Source organism: Castanea sativa, chromosome 7 (genome assembly GCF_040712315.1).
Source record: "Castanea sativa cultivar Marrone di Chiusa Pesio chromosome 7, ASM4071231v1".
Taxonomy (NCBI): domain Eukaryota; kingdom Viridiplantae; phylum Streptophyta; class Magnoliopsida; order Fagales; family Fagaceae; genus Castanea; species Castanea sativa.
The window spans coordinates 21355033-21372233 of record NC_134019.1 but is presented as its reverse complement, the minus strand read 5'-3'; the positions used below and the strand labels follow the sequence as shown (position 1 = coordinate 21372233).

At 35.4% G+C, this 17201-nt stretch overlaps 1 protein-coding gene and 1 long non-coding RNA gene across 11 annotated transcripts in view; one reads left to right on the top strand and one right to left on the bottom strand.

The window, feature by feature from the left end:
- Positions 1-4180: 4180 nt before the first annotated feature.
- The window catches only part of LOC142643464 (MADS-box transcription factor ANR1-like), a 40521-nt gene continuing 27500 nt past the window's right edge, over positions 4181-17201 (bottom strand). Inside the window, exons 10-11 of one of the 2 annotated variants that reach the window (XR_012845862.1) lie at positions 7409-7480; positions 4181-4347 (exon numbers count right to left, since the gene is read on the bottom strand). The gene's annotated coding sequence lies outside the window, so the exon portion shown is untranslated. The remainder of the gene's footprint in view (positions 4348-7408; positions 7481-17201) is intronic. The other variant, XR_012845863.1, reaches the window with a different exon arrangement.
- The window catches only part of LOC142643465 (uncharacterized), a 29402-nt gene continuing 16634 nt past the window's right edge, over positions 4434-17201 (top strand). For 3 of the 9 annotated variants that reach the window (XR_012845870.1, XR_012845869.1, XR_012845867.1), the window contains exons 1-2: positions 4434-4686; positions 6335-6417. This is a non-coding gene — a long non-coding RNA (uncharacterized LOC142643465). The remainder of the gene's footprint in view (positions 4687-6334; positions 6418-17201) is intronic. The other 6 variants (XR_012845871.1, XR_012845866.1, XR_012845865.1 and 3 more) reach the window with 3 other exon arrangements.

Genomic DNA, 17201 nt, shown 5'->3' with positions numbered 1-17201 from the left:
ACTTTTCCTGGGTAGGTAATGATCCTTTTGAGACAAGTTTTTGTGGCTAGCAGTAGTTAGACAACTACTGATGGAAATTGGAATTTTGAGGTGGTGGTCCTTAGGTGTTGTATATCCTAAAGGAGACTTGACTCATTATTTTGTATTTAATAGTGGTGATGACTTTTATCCCCGTTGGGACAAGTTATTGATACGTAATTAGTATTTAGACATCCATTGTTTGTTTGTTTGTTTGTTTTTTTTTTTTTTGTGGTTAATGGTCCTTATAATTATTTATAGAGCTCTAACTTATTTTAGGAGCATTTTTAATTATATTGTTATAAAAATTATTGATGTTGGTTGGAATTCTTTGGATTGAATTGTTATAAAAATTTGCAGGTGCATTTGGGTTATAGTTTACTCATGCTACTTATGTTGTTGATGTGCTTGGAAAAACTGCAAAGAAAATACTAAGGTATTTGTAGGGCACTAAAGATTTTGTGCTAATATAGTGGCAATTCAACATTCTTGACATTGTTGGATCAATATTTTGATCCTGATAATGCAGGCTATCCAGATGATAGGATCATAGGAAACCCACTTCTAGTTACATATTTATGATGGCCGAAGTTGTAACATGGAAAAAAAAAGTCAAATAGACACTTACAATTTCTTCGACTATGAAGGCAAAGTATGTAGCTTGTTACGAGACTACGTATCAAGCTATTTAGTTATAAAATTTTATCTCTGGGCTAGGTATTTTAGATACCATTGCGGGGCCGCTACAGATATTTTGTGACTATTTTGTAGCAGTTTCTTTCTTTCGAAACACTAGGATCTCTTTCTATTTTAAGCATATTAAGATAAATATTTGGTTGTTAGAGAGAAAGTAGTTGAGTCTCGTATTTATGTTGAGTACATTTCCACATAACATATGTTTTAGCTCCAAAAGTGTTTTGGGAGCACGTGACTCATATGAATTTATTGCAGTCTTCTGTTGTATTGACTTAGTGGGAGTTTTGTGTGTATGTGTAGTGAACACTATTTATATTGTCATGTATATCATTATATCATTATGCACACATTTTGTTGAATATGACATGATAAATGTTTTGATCAGAGACGTTCAAAATAAGTCTCAATGGGCTTCATGTTGAATTGAGTGTGTTAATGACATCTTTATATTATTTTAGTGTCACACTTGCATTCTTATACCTTTGTCGTGTGTTTGTAAGTACTAAATTATGTTTCATGCATCTTGGATGTATTGTGAATGTTCAATTAGTGTGTAAAAATCTAATGAATGTTTAGACCCCCAATTTTAACAATACCAACGCAAGCTTATACATAAACAATATATGTGCGGAATGATGAATATAAGCTATAACCAAATTGGTAAAACACTCTAAATCATAATTAATCACAAACACAACAGTATTGAAAAGGTAAAGAGTAAGAGAAGAGAGATGTAAATACAAGGATAACACAATGATGTGTTATCGAAGAGGAAACCGAAGAACTCGGCGAAAAACCTCTTCACCGCCCTCCAAACGGTGAAATGATCCACTAGAGAATAAAGTTGGAGTACACGAATAACAAAAAACCCTCCAAGCCTAGTCGACCCAATGTACTTGAGCCCTCTAAGTTTATACTACCAACGGGTCAAGCCTAAGCATGTCTTCTTTAGCTTTTCGGATCCTGCAATAAGCCTATTACATCCGCCATCCATGGCATCTTCCAATACTTCCCAAGCTCCAAAAACACTCTCAACACTTTAAATGGGTGTAGGTAGTGTTTGGGTACAAATCTTCTCTCAATGGGTATAACAATGAGAGAGGGAAAGAGAAGAGTCTACAAAAATTTCTCTCTAAGAATGGGTAGCTCTCTCTCTATTAGGGTGAATGTGTTGTAGAAACTTCTCTTAGGGTTTTTGTCTCAATAGGCTCTCTTTTCAGCGCATTACATTTCGTGGGTATAAGGGTATTTATAGTAGGGTATGTGAGGAATATGGAAAGTCAGTTTTCATCCAAACAGGGCATTCTGGCGACTTGGCCTCATGACTGGAACGAGTCGCTAGTTTGAGTCGCGAGATAACTTCCAAGTCAAATTATACTTTTTGTCTTATAGTGCTCTAGCTGTCGTGACCCTTCAGCTCCCTGCATGCTTCACATGCGTGCCACTTTGGCGACTTGCCAGTCGCGAAATCTAGTCACGAAATTCCTCTTGAATGCACACAACTTGAGTTTCTTCACATTCTCTCACATACAGCTCTTACATTATTCCTACCTAAATAAAGGGTTTCTACATGCTGAATTACAAGCAAATTTGACACGGAATAAAACCAACACATGGTTGATTAAATTCAACCTTACATATTGCTTATATAACTAGGTTTTTGTAGACATTTTGTGGTCTAAGTTGTTATTGAGATATTTGCTCACATTTAATATTATTTGTTTGAATGACTTATATTGTCCAAGTGGGTGAATGTTGTATATATTCTTAATTATTGTATAGATTGGCAAATTCATTTTAAATATTTGAATTTGATATCTTTATTTTGTATCTTTTATTTGTGAGCCTGTAATGGGATGAGATAATATTTTGGACACATGGAGAAGCCACTGCCCTCTCCCTTAAAAAAACATAATGGCTTCTTCATGTGTCCAAAATATTATCTCATCCCATTACAGGCTCACAAATAAAAGATACAAAATATAGATCTCAAATTCACATATTTAAAATGACTATGCCAATCTATACAATAATTAAGAATAAATACAACATTCACCCACTTGGACAATATAAGTCATTCAACCAAATAATATTAAATGTGAGCAAATCTCTCTCTCTCTCTCTCTCTCTCTCTCTCTATTGTGTCGTCTTAAGGAAACAATGTAGTTCTTTTCTCTTCACACACATACATACTTGTTTCGTTGTTTTGTAGCCGTTATCATCTACTAAATCAAGAACTTTTCTTAAGTACTTCAATGTAAGGAAATATGAGTTTTTTTGTTTAACTGATCTTATATGCTATATTTTCATGAAGCATATTAGATTTAATCTAACACGTGCCACTAGAACATTCCTCCATTGTATACCTCCAAGAAAACAATGGGTAGTTGCCCAATTTTTGTTGTTAAGAAAGATTTACGGTAAAAATACTTAGTTTACCAAACCTTATATATTAACGAGTCTATTTGATAAAGTAGACGACACCTTACTTGGCTGGTGATCCCATATTAAATGTGAGTTTGATTACACACTAGTCCATTTGCCTTTAGTTTTTTTGTTTAGTTTTTAACTTTTATGTATAATTTTTTAAAACCTCATATTTTTTATGTTTTCTTAAATTTTTTTTCATGTTTTCTTAATTTTTTTTTCTTCAAAATATGAGTATATTTTAACACACTTTTAGCAAAAAAAACTAAATTAGTTGATGTCAAATACACGAATAAGCTAAATAAGATACTAGAAATAAGTTATTTCTAAACAAACATCTTTTGAGTGACAAAATTTGTCTCAACAGTCCTATATCTCTAAATCCTAGTTCTCTCTTATCCTTTTAAGTGACACAATTTGCCCCAACCAAGCCAATATTTATCCAAATTACATTCTGTCCCTATCAATATGAGCTCATCACCCCTACATTGCTTGACACAATCTTTTTAGTAAATGAAAGCAACTCATGACATAAGTAGGAGGAATTGCTTGAATCACATACTTGGGAGTTTCTTCCCCAACCATTAGTCGATTGATACATATATGAATCATCGACCAACCACAAATACCAAGCCATTTTTCCTGTGCTCCTAGTGCAGGTGGTATCGAATCATGTACCCATGTCCTTGTATTCTTAACCAAACAAGACATTCCTCTTGTAGCCATTTTACTAATAATCTCTGTGTCATATGGTATTTATTAAAGCATGAATGTATAAAGTGGAGAAATTTTTAGTGTTTACCCTTCAAGAAAAAAACCCAACTATAGCGTCAGGACAAATTTTATTGAAAACCTCTAATACACAACAGATACTACTATTTAACACAAATTTTAATAAACTTTTTCATAATCCATATAATGAATCAGTACAACTAGTACCATTATTACAGTTCCAATATTTTTTTAATAATAAAATTTTACTAATCTGTTCTTTCATAAAGTGGACCGATTACTATTATTGTAATATTTAATTCACGGTTGAGAGTTGACATCATTCATGACATCAGCGAATCAAAACATTTAACATTCTCAGAATAAACAAACCCCCACATGTAGAACCTGCACATCCAAATCACCATCCACCACGTGGCATAGTTTTTATCAAAATGACCAAAAAACCTTCAAACAGTCCTAGATTGTTGACACCTGTAACGTTCACAAAATACTATAAAGTTTTCATAGTAGGTGATAACTGTAAGCTTTGCAAAGTACCAAGATATTTTCTTCTCTCTCCTGTCTCTACAACACAACGCCACAGTTTTATTAAAAAAACAATTTTCTCTTCTCTTCTCTTCTCATACAACGGATCCTTCCTAGAACTTTCATACTCTCTCTTTCTCTCTCTCTCTGTGTGTTTCATATTTTTCTGCTAAGCCTTCAATATCATTGCATTTTTTTTCCTCTCGTATACATGAACTCGATCATGTACTTTTTGACGAAGAACCCGCGTCGATTACTTCTCTTTGATCTTCTTTCTCTTCTCAGGTAAATAGAATCGTTTTTCTTTTTCTTTTTCTTTCTGTGTTTTTTTATTTTTATTTTTATTTTTATTTCTTTCTCTCGCTCTATGTATAAAATTGTGTTTTTTTTTTTTTTTAATGTAAAAAAGTTTGTGGTTTTTCGTTTTTGGGTTTCGTTTTATGAATAGTTATAGCTAGGTTTCATGGAAAATTGAGAACTACTGTTTCTAGATAGAATCAGATTACGTTTTTTTTAAAAGATGTTGCATGCAAATGTTTGGTCTGCTTTGTACTGATTTTTTATTTTATGGGAAGCTGCATTACTTATTTGTCTGTTTAACTATTGCTTTTTATGTTTCAAATATTATGTTTTTCCAGAAAGTTCTGCATTCAACACTGAATAGTTTTATATTTTAATATTGGGTTAATGAATCACTTAAATTATTTTGAAATAAAACCGTAAAATAAATATTGGGTTCCAAGAAAGATAGTAATTTTTTGGGTTTAACTATAGTTATATGTTACAGTTTTCTTATGAAGCCTCACTTTTTCTGTTGGATATAATCATGAAATGTTGAGGGCTTCACTGTAATGCAACTTTTCTGTGAAGTTGATATGACTAATTAGTTAAATTTTAATGATTTGTATCCCATTTTGAGACCCGATTTCTTCTTATGTTGTTATAATTCTTTTATGTTATTGGGACATTAAAAATTAAATAAAAAATCTTGTGTCATTAGGGATATTTTTAAACAGGAACTTTGGTTGAATTGCAATAGTATTAATACGTGTGTATATTATGGCCCAGAATAAGTTAAAAAAAGGAATTTCACTAAATTTTTTTCATGGTAATGAGTATTTCTGAAATGCACCCCAATTTTTAAACTTTGTTTTTGTTTTTTTTTTTCAAATTTCTGAAACCCTAGGTTCAAAATTGAAACGAATATTTGGTTTTCTTGATGCTTAAAAATAAATTTGAATCCATATTTATTTGACCACTTTATTAGTTGTTTCCTTCCATTACTTTAGAGGGTTGAACATAGTTTTGTCTCTAAACCCTCCTTGTGAATGCTTCTAATTCATTTTTATAAGTGACCACTCATAGTTTTGTCTTTAAACCCTCTTTGTGAATGCTTCTAATTCATTTTTATAAGAGACTGCTTGAGTGATAGTTTCTCAAATGCATGAGTAAAAGATTTGAAATTGGAGAGATGGGGATTTGAAAGTAATGGCATGTGTAGGTGCTTGAATAGTTGACTGGGATTGGAGGGTCAAGCATAATTGGTAAGGACATAGAGATTAGAGAAAGCATATGATTATGTTAGTTGGGAGACTTAGGTTGATAAGTTTGACCCTAGGGTTTTAGAGTGAATCTCTAATATCAGATTTCCATATCAACTGGCCCAATTGGATTTTTCTGCAACTTCAGACGACTACAATATCAATCCTTTCTATTGTCTTCTTTTTATGTATTGGTGCTCAAGTTGTGTAGTGTGCTAATTATGAAAGCACTGAATGGAGATATGTTGATATGACTGTTGGGTCTAAACTATAGGTGTAACTGTCTAAGGGTTATGGTATTTCGTATTATATATTTGCAAATTACACTGTAATGTTTAATGGGATAGATACTGATGGTCTTAAATATTGTGATGCATGTTGCTCTTTTTCAGGTGACTCCAGCTTGAAGGAAAATTTGATAAAAATTAGTTGTTTTCTGTAGGGCGTTCAAGATGTTGAAGAGTTTGCAAGATAGGTTTGTGTGATAAGTTCTTTCATTTCTCCATGTCTTATTTAGTCTTGGAATTTGACAGATTGGACATTGGGATATTTCTTTTGATTTTATTGCTTTTTAAGTTAGGCAAGGGAATTTGTTTTCTTGGGAGCCTTTTGCATTCTGAGTTAGGCATGAGAATTTTCAAGTTTAAGATATTCAAATAAACTAATTAGGATATCAGTGGATGAGTTAAAGAGGAGAGCAATGTGAAATCCATATCTACTCTAGGAAAAAGAGGTGCATTCATACACCTTGATATTATATATATTTTGAAAAAAATCCTGTGTCAAAAGTGGATGACACAGGCTGGATTGTCCTCCATTTTTCCACTTGTCTTATATGTGATAAGCCTGCAATGATGTCTTTATAAGCGGTACTGAGGAAAGAGGTTAGAGTGATTACAATGTATCTATGGAAATGCTTGTGGATATTAAGTTTGTATGGAAGGAACCAAGTTAAAGAAAACATTTTTTTTCCCTAGGGAGTTTCCCTATACAATCCGAGAAGGAATCAACACCTTTGAACTAGTTTTTTTTAGAATCATGTTGGTGATGTCATTGAGCTGGCTTTTGATAATTTCTCAACTCATTCTAACGACTCTATACTGTTGCAATCAATGATTAACCTTGTGAAAATTCTGATTTGGTTTGAGGCGATTGGATCTTGTTTGTCATGCTTATTTAATTTGGAAATTGAATAATGTTGACTACATAATGCTTACATGCCAAATAAGTAATTTGCTAAAAAATTTCGTCAAATATTTATTGGATTGGTTGTCAATAGTAGGCAGTCATTCAATTGTTTTGGTTCATTCTTTGATAGATGCTTGTAATTTGTGTGTTTGATTGCTCGTCCCTAGTGTATACTTACTGTATACTTGGGTGACTTTTTCTTGATAGTTTAATAATATTTTCATTACTTATTAAAATTAAAATAAAATGAAGGAGCATCAAACATGGAGATTTCTTACCAATTATGACCTCTTGGGCTCAAAAGAACATTTTGCTTGAGTTTGGATTGGAGTGTAGAAAAGTGAATTTCCCTGAAACAAAATAAAGGAAGTAGTAGTTGTTGAACGAGCATGATGGATAAATCTTGACACAACACTATTTAAAAAACTATAACCTAGATATATGTCAACCAATTAATTTTTGTACCTTCTATTTTCCAATGAAATTCTGTTGATTTGTGGTAGTTAGAAAATCTTTTTTAGATATAATGATTTGGTATTGTATTTTGTTACTGCAGTGTAGAATTCAGTTTTAGAAAGGATGGAGAAGAGGTTGGGTGAATGGAAGCAATTTTATTTATCTATAGGTGGAAGGCTCACACTACCTAAAGAGTACTTTATCTATCCTTTTCACCTGTTTTCTGTCTCTTTTAACCATTCCTACTGATGGCGGAATCATAACATGGTTAAAGAAAGATATTCTCTTTGGAAGCCTAAGGCTAAGGCAAAGCCATAGAATAAGTGTCCATGGTAGCTAATTAAGTTTTTATATTTTATTTGGTTATTCTTGAGTCAAGGATATTTTAGTAATTTTACAATTGTTGGGTATGGGCCATAGTTATAGGCCATAGGTTTTATTAATGAGTCTTATTTAATTATGGCTCTTTATGTATGGGCTTTGGTTTAATTTATTAGGGTTAAATAGTAGTTCTTGTACTATTAGGAATCCTAATACTACTAGTACAAGTAAGAGTCATAAACAGACCTTATGTATGGTCTTTACGGTTCACGTTACTGTTTATGGGTACTGTTCAAACAGCCCCTAAACAGCTCTAACTTCTCTCTAATTCTTCTTTCCTACCCTAATCCCACCACAACTAAACGTAGAAAAATCCCTAATTTGTCCTACATCACCTACTCATGTGGTTAATAGGTTTTGGAGAAGCTCTAGTGGGATTGTTGTGCAAGGCGGGATGAATGAAGAACTATCTCCCTTCTTTTAGCCAGTAAGTCTTGGTCAAGTTATACTTTTCCCTATAAATTGTACAGCCATTTGATCTTTATTTTTTATTTTTTATTTATGTGCGTACATCATTACCACTCATATGGCTAATAGGTTGGAGAAACTCTAACAGGATCTTTTATGAGGTGGGATGAGTGGATAACTATCTTACTTCTTTTTAGCTGCTAGGTCTTGGTCAAGTGATATTTTACTATTAAATCTATAATAATATTTCAAAATTACAAAGCAGAAGAGGCTATCTACCATCTGCTAGAGACATGTTTTCCCATTCTGCCATTCTTACCTCTTTAACAAAATTTAAAACTTACAATCCAAGGAGCTCTTGCTCAAATGGCATCTCCTCCGCTTGTAAGAATAAGGTGGAAGGTGAAGTTGTGGGTTCAAGATTTATCGAGTGCACTTGTAACTTACCAATTAAAATAGAAAAGAATATTAGATGTACAAGAGATGCAACTGATGCAAGGATGAATTTTGGAAAAGAATTGAAGCATAAAGAGTGCTCAAATTTCTGTCTTATTTTGGGTTTTACAATGAATTATAAAATTGGGTAAATTACAAAAATCTCCCTTGAGGTTTGTCGGAGTGGTACTCTGACCTAAACTCAAGGGAAATGACCCTCATCTCCATTGTGGTTTGAAGGAAATTAACATATTAGCCTTCTGTTAATAATTGCAACATAATATTTTAAATTTTGAAAAGATTCCATTGACTAAGCCTTGACTATGATTAGTGAAAGTTTTTTGGGCTAAATATTATAATTCCTTGCCACCAAACTTCCAAAAAACACTTCCAACTTGGTTAGAAAATTTGCTGCTGAAAGTGTTTTTTTAGAAACTTGGTGACAATGAATGACAATATTTAACTCAAAAAACTTTCATTTAGTCAAAAGAATCTTTTCAAAATTAGGAATATTCTGTTACTGATATTACTAATGGAAGGACTAATGCTTTGATTTTCTTCGAACCTCAAGTGAGGGGAGTGTCATTTCTCTTAAATTTTGGGCAGAGTGTCATTCCCTCAAATATCAAAGGAGGTTTTTGTAATTTTCCCTATAAAATTTTAACAAAAAAGATTATTATAACCCAAGTGTTTATACTAATGCATTTTTCCATTGTATTTTGTTTTAATATTTTTTTAAGGTTAAATTACGCATTAAACTTTCTAACTTTGGCATGTTTTCAATTGGGTCACTAAAGTTTACTTTTTGCTCCCTCAACTTTCATTTATTTTTAATATAATCCTTTCGTCTAGCTTATCATCAGGTTTAATTTATTTTTTTCACTTTTAAAATATTAAAAGAAAGCCAAAATTCTACTTTCAACTAATATAGTATTAGAAGAAATTGATCAAAAAACACATTTCTCTTTTTTTTTTTTTTTTGATAGGTAATCAGAAAACTATTATTAATGAGAAAATAAGGAAAAGTACAAGTTGTTCATGATGATGAATAACAAGAAAAAAAAGAACAAACAGCACAACAAAAAGAGAAATCAGGAAACTAAGCTAAGGGACAACATAAACTCAGAGAGAGAAGAACAATCAGTAAAGCCCCAATAACGAGACCATTTTCCAAAAGACTACGTTGGCATAAAACCTTTAACTCATCCAACGTCTTCTCATTATCCTCAAAGGAATGAAAATTTTGTTCCAACCGCACAATCCACATTAAGCACCCTGGAACAAAATTCCAAATGTCTGAATTATGTTTCCCAAGCCATTGATGCCAACAAGATAACAAACCCGCCATTGAACCTGGCATAACTCAATGAATACCAAAAGCCTGAAGCATAAAAGTCCATAGGGAATGAGTAACAGGACAATGAAGAAGAAGGTGGTCTACCGACTCCCCATCACAACGACACATACAACACCAAGTAGCCAACGGGTGACCCCTAAGCATTAGATTATCCAAAGTGAGGATCCGACCATGTGCAGCTGTCCACAAAAAGAACGCCAGTCACCTAGGAATCTTTGGTTTCCAAACACCTTTCCAAAGAAACAAAGAATTCGAAGCACCCCGAATCACATGGTAATAAGACCGGATGTCAAATTTACCATCCCCTTTTAGCCGCCAGCCAAGAGTATCACTCCTATCACCCCGAGGAATACGAGTTTGGATAAGCCGGAGTAGAGAATAAGATGTAGCTAGCTCCTAATCTTCAAAAGTTCTAAAAAATCTTAAATCCCATTATCTAACAGTACCCCCTTTTGCAATCCACAAAACCCCAGAGATACAAGCATCCTTGACCGTTGAACACACATAGAGCTCATGATAGAGTTCTTTGGAGTATTATCACCAATCCACCTATCATGCCAAAAGTGGATATGAGTGCCTTCACCCACTACAAAAGACAGATGCTTAGAGAAGCTCTCCCACCCTCTATTAATGCTTCTCCATGGTCCACACCCATGAGTCCCCCTGCACACTTTAGTACACCACTCCCCTTGACCCTCACCGTATTTTATGGAGATAACTCGCTGCCAAAGATGGGAAATTTCATGACCATATTTCCATAACCATTTCCCTAACAAAGCTTGGTTAAGAGACATCACACTTCTTATCCCCAAACCACCTATCTCGACGGGTAAACACACCTTTTCCCAAGCTACCAAAGGATATGCGAAACAATTCTCAGAAGACCCCCAAAGAAAGTTCCTCTGAATACTTTCCAATCTAGCACCCATAGATTTAGGAATAGTAAAAAGAGATAAAAAGTATGTTGGGAGGCTTGAGAGAGTACTATTTAGTAACATGAGCCTACCACCCTTAGATAAATAAAGACGCTTCCAACCAGATAGCTTCTTCTCCATCTTCTCCAAAATAGGATTCCAAATCGAAGTTGTCTTAAAAGAAGTTCCCAACGGCATCCCCAAATATTTCATAGGCAAACTGCCCACTCTACATTGAAGAATATTAGCCAATGCATTTAGATTATTCGCCTCCCCAACAGGGACAATCTCACTTTGCCAATATTGACCTTCAAACTCGTAAAGGCCTAAAAACAAGACAACACCAACCTTATGGATAGTAGCTGTTCCCTAGAGGCATCACAAAATAAGATAGTGTCATCAGCAAATAACAGATGGGAGATATGCACACCAACAGAGTTCACAGAGCCCACATGAAAACCCCAAATAAGATTACACTCCTCTGTCTTCTTCAATAGTATACTTAAAACCTTCATTATCAGAAGAAACAAAAGCGGGGATAATGGATCCCCTTGTCTCAGTCCACGAGAATTACCAAAAAAACCTTCAGGGGAACCATTTACCAGGACTGAAAAACAGACAGAAGTAACACAAGCCTTAATCCACCCCCTCTATTTCAACCCAAAACCCAAAACCCAAAACCCATCCGGCCCAACAAATAAAACAAGGCCTCCTAGTTCACATGGTCATATTCTTTTTCAATATCAAGCTTGCACACCACACTCAGTAATCTGCTCTTCAACCTGCTATCCAAACATTCATTTGCAATAAGCACTGAATCCAGAATTTGCCTACCCCCAACAAACGAATTTTGAGACTCAAAGATAAGATTATCCAAAACCGCCCTCAACCTATTAGCCAACACCTTGGATAGTAGCTTTTAAACACTACCCTTTGGAGCGAAAGTCCTTAATGTTAACAGCATTACACTTCTTGGGAATTAAAGTGAGAAACGAAGCATTCATAGACCGTTCAAACATAGAGTGCCGATGAAAGTAATCAAAGAAATCCATGACATCTTTTTCCACAACACTCCAACATTTGTGGAAAAAAGCCATGGTGAAACCATCACAACCAGGGGCTTTATCACCCTCCATCTCCCTTAAAACCTGGATGACTTCCTCCTTCGAGAACTCCTTTTCTAAGGACAACCTCTCTTCCTCTTCATGGAAGCAAAATCTAACCCATCCATAGTAGGACGCCTCACCTCATTTTCCTCATACAACCCCTGGTAGAAGAGAACTAATTGAGGGCGCACATTAGCCTCATCCTCATAAAGAACACCCTCCACCTCTTTTTTCTTAATTAGATTAGCATTTCTATGGGAATTTGCTAATCTATGAGAGAAACGAGTATTATTACCTCCCTCCTTCACAAACAAAGCACGAGACTTTTATTTCCAGGAAATTTCCTCAAGAGAAGCCAAATGCTCTATGTCCCCTTTGAGCTGAATGCGACGAATCTAATCCTAATCCGATGGACCCACCACCTCCTTTCTAGCATCTAAACCCATAAGTTCAGTCAGCAAAAGCTTCTTTCTAAAAGCCAAATCACCAAACACCTCCTTGTTCCACTTTCTTAAATCTGCTTTCAAAGCCTTCAACTTTTGTGCCAAAATAAAACTTGGAGAGCTTGTAAAACTGTAACCAATCCACCATTGCTGAACTCTATCAACAAAACCCTCAGCTTGCAGCCACATGTTCTCAAATTTAAAGGCACTTCGGCCTCGTCGAACAACACCAGCTTCCAACAAAAGCGGACAGTGATCTGAAATAACACGAGGAAGCACCCATTGGGATATATTCCCAAAATGTTCCTCCCAATCTAGAGAAACTAAAGCCCTGCCAATTCTTGACATAGAGGGGATACTAGAATCTCTAAACCATGTAAAGGAAGCCCCTTTTAACGGTAGATCAACTAAAGAATTACTCTCTATAAAGTCCGAGAAGGCAAACATAGTAGGGCTGAATGACTCACAGCCAAGTCTTTCACTTGGGTACCTGATAATATTAAAATTCCCTACTAAACACCATGCCATGGGCCACCTGGCTCGCACCCGTAATAACTCCTCCCACAAAAAAGACCGTTGTCCGTCATCATTAGGGCCAAATACACCTGTACAGGCCCAAACAAAGTCATCCACCATCCCTCTCAATAAGACACTAACAGAAAACTGTCCAACAATAATATCCATCTTTTCAAAAACCCTCTTGTCCCAAACTAGTAAGACCCCTCCCGAAGTCTGGACAGCATCCAAAGCATCCCAATCAATGAAAGGGCTTCCCCATAAACTTCAAACAAAAGTAGTGTTGATAGAAGCTACTTTCGTTTCTTGAAAACAAACAATATCACATTTCCCCCCATTCACTCTCGTTCCTGACTTGATATGGGAAATCTGGGTGTGAGTGATTTGGGCATGGTGTGTAACAGCTACCGATGGTGTGGAATGGGGCCTGGCAACATGGAATGACTTGATCTTCATCTCCTCTCTCGGGCTATTGGGCCTAGGGGTGTGCATGGGTTAGAGGGTTTTTTTCAACCTAACTTGATCTTGTTGGGTTAGAAATTCCCACCCAAACATTTGTAGAAACCTACCTGACTCGACCCATTATTGTATTGGGTTAAATTGGATCGGTGGGTTGTGCTTACATGTTTTATACTTTGTAAAAATTTGGACTTTCATAAACTTTTTAAGCACGTTTTCCGATAGATTTTCACATAGAATGCCTAAATTATGTTCCAAAATCTAAAATTTTATTAAGACTAATTCTCAAAAGACCAAAAGAAATCAAACTAAATTTTAAAATGAGTAATAAAATAATATTATATATATGGTGGTCAGGTTAGATTAGATGGGTTGGAAAACTATCAACCCGAACTCAACCCAGCCCGAGAATTAAAAGAAAATTTCAACCCAATCCGCCAACTAACGGAGACACCTTTGGTTGGGTTGGGTTAGATTTTTTGGGTTGATAGGTTGAATGAATAGCCTTTGTTGGGCCTGCCAATGTAGGTTGGCACTTTTGGTTGGTGATGGGACTCAATGGCCGACTGGGCTTGGGCGATGGATGGTTGTGGTGTTAGTGGTTTTTTTTTTTTTCATTTCTATTTGTGGTGTTGCCGTGGTGCACTTGGCTTGAGCATTTCTTTAGGGTTATCAATAGTGGCTAAATAGTGGTAGTTGATTGGATGGTGGCGATTTGGTTGTAAGTGATTTCTTGTTCAATGACAATTTATTATTTGGCCTTTTAATCTGTACCCATTGGGTTTAAATTTACTTTGAAATGAGTTTTACTATGGTTGTTGGCACTTGTGATGTTTAATTGTAGGGTGATTTGGTGTTTGATTTAGAAAGTTTTGTTTAAGTGATTGACGAAAGCAAATATTTGGAAGTTTCTTAAAAAAAAAAAAAAACTCAAATGTTTGGTTGAATGAAAAAAGGGTAAATTACACTAATCTCCCTCAAGATTTCAAGGAATGATGCTCCCTTCCCCCAATTTAACTCAAAGTGGCACTCCCCTCCTTGAGATTTGTGAGAAAGAAATACAGTCTTGTCACAACCTCAACAAATTATTCTTTTTACTTTTTTTATGAAGATTCCCTTTGATGTAACCATGGTCAATCAAGCAACGTTTTGGGTTAATTTGAAACGTTCAAGCTCCTTTTCTCATATTTATGAGCTCTTGTATTACCCTTCATCTCACTTTTTCACAATTTACAACACTTTTGAACAAAATAATCTTTGCCCGATCTGAGAGCAACCTAAAACACCTTACAACATTTGAAATTCTAATCAACACCTCCATCCATAATTGAGTGTGGGAACCTAGATCTAAATTTAGCAATGGAACAAAAAAGAGGAAGAAAAACAAGGAGATAGATGCAGGTTGATTTTGAGAAATGTGGTCTAGATGGATGTGGGTTTTTGTTCTCAATATCTGGTATCTATGGAGAAGTTTTGTAGGACTTTTGGATTCTCTGTTGAGAAATAGAATGTGATGGAATTGGTTTAATCCAAATCTTCCTTTCTCTTTATTTGAGTTTTTTGTCTCCGGATTACAAAAGCAACAATGTAGGGCCATTATTTGATGCATTTTAGATGAATATATATTTTTCCCTTTTGGTTGGTTCCATAAATTTTGTAGCTTTATCTAATGGTGAAGTGGATTTGTGGTGCATGTTGCTGCTGGTGATTAATATTTTTCTCCCTAATGTGGGTTTCTAGAGCTCTTTAAGAGCCTGGCTATTCTCTTAGGTGTGTAGTCCCATTGTCCTATACCACCAGGTAACTACAGGAAGGAATCACTTAAGGGTGGTACCAAGATGTTGGTTTGGAGTTTTGAACCCAAGACCTCATGGATCTCAAGAGATCTTGAGAGCCACAAGAATCTTGTGGGGTTGTTGATAATTTATTGAAATGTGTTCTCTGCTTTTTTGCCAGGGAGGGTGTGGTTTGAATTTTCTTTGTGATGAACTTTTTTTACTGAAAATTTTTGGTGAAGTAGCAAAGCCTCGGTTTTAATGGAATTGAAACTTCCTTGAAATTGGAAGAAAAAGAAGATTTGGTTTAGTAGTCCTTCAACACAACCTTTGACATTTGTTTAATTGAGTGGCAAGAGACAAAAGAGGAATATGAGAACCTAGAAATCTATATGAGAACTGATATGTGTTGTGCAGAAATAGCAAATTGCACTCAACATTGGGAGAGAGAGAGAGAGAGAGAGAGAGAGAGAGTTTTTTACCCTTTCTCTGAAAAATGTGGAAGACTGGGAGAGAAAGTGAGAGAAATATCTAAACCAAGGGAAAAAAAATGCTAATTTCATCAATAAATCATGTATAATATAGGAATGTTGTGTTTAAACAAGGGGCAGGTTCATCCATAGAATTTTTTTTTTGAGAAACCATCCATAGAAAAATTTAAACAGCTGTTAACGTTGTTAGTTCGAATTATATGTTTTGGGATTGACTGTCATCTCTTCAGTATTTTTTTAGGAAGGGGGGACAATGTCATTCCCTAAAATCTCGAGGGAGGTTGTTGTAATTTACCAAAAAAAAAAAAAATCTGGTCCTCTTTTTCAGCCTCAAACTTTCTCAGTCCTCTCTCTCACTCGAGGTGCACTCTGGCCACTCAGATTGATTGTCACCCAGTTAGATTGATGCCACTTGAAATTTATTGGTGTTGCTCTCAAAGCTCATCAATTCTCGTCCCTGTTCTTTGGTGATCCCTACTTCTCAACTATCACTTCCTCTCCCATTTTCTTTCTTGTTCGTTATGTTTGATTCTCCTCTTTGTTTAATTTTCTCTCACTTGTGTTTAATTTTCAATTTGTTTTGTTGAATTGTCAATTCATGGATCTCTTTTCTCAACTCCAATCTTGAATCATCATGTCCCCACTGTATCATGTCATAATTTTTTAGGAATTGCTACGTTGTCATATCTAGCGGTGTTCATGGACTTGGAAAGCCTAATCCACTCGGTTGACTTGGTGGCTTGTGGATGGCTTCAGTGGCAAAGGCGGTTGAATGGAAGTTCATGGGTCTTGAAAAACCATGAAGTTTCAGCCTTCAATTCAGCGGCCATTTAGGTCTTGCTACTTGGTTGGTTCAGATTTGTCAAACCCTTTCAAACTCTTCGCACTTCATTTAAGATCTACCGTTGCAGGGTCGTCGTCTCGCCTCTTTCGCAAGTTGATCTATCTCTCTGAAGTTTGATTTTCGGTCTCTCTTCTTTCTTTCTGTCCTCTTCGTTTTTGTTTCATAGATCTTTGGGTTTGTGGTCTTTGTGCAATTTGATTTCACTTCTGTCGTTTCAATCTCATGGGTCTTTGGATTGTTGTTGTGTGTCATTTCATTTCGCACTTTGTCTCTGTGTTCTTCACTTCTTTGAGTTTGTGTGTTGCGTTCTTTGATTTTTTTGTGTTGTGCTTCAAACCAGAAGTCACTTACGGTTTCAACTTGCTTGATCAATTATCCAAACCACCGGCTCTAACCTGAGCATTTGGTCAACAATGGGTCTATTGTCCATTCACCTGATCCAGTTGGGTAAGGTGATGGGTCCACTCCAAGCCCAACCCGATCCAT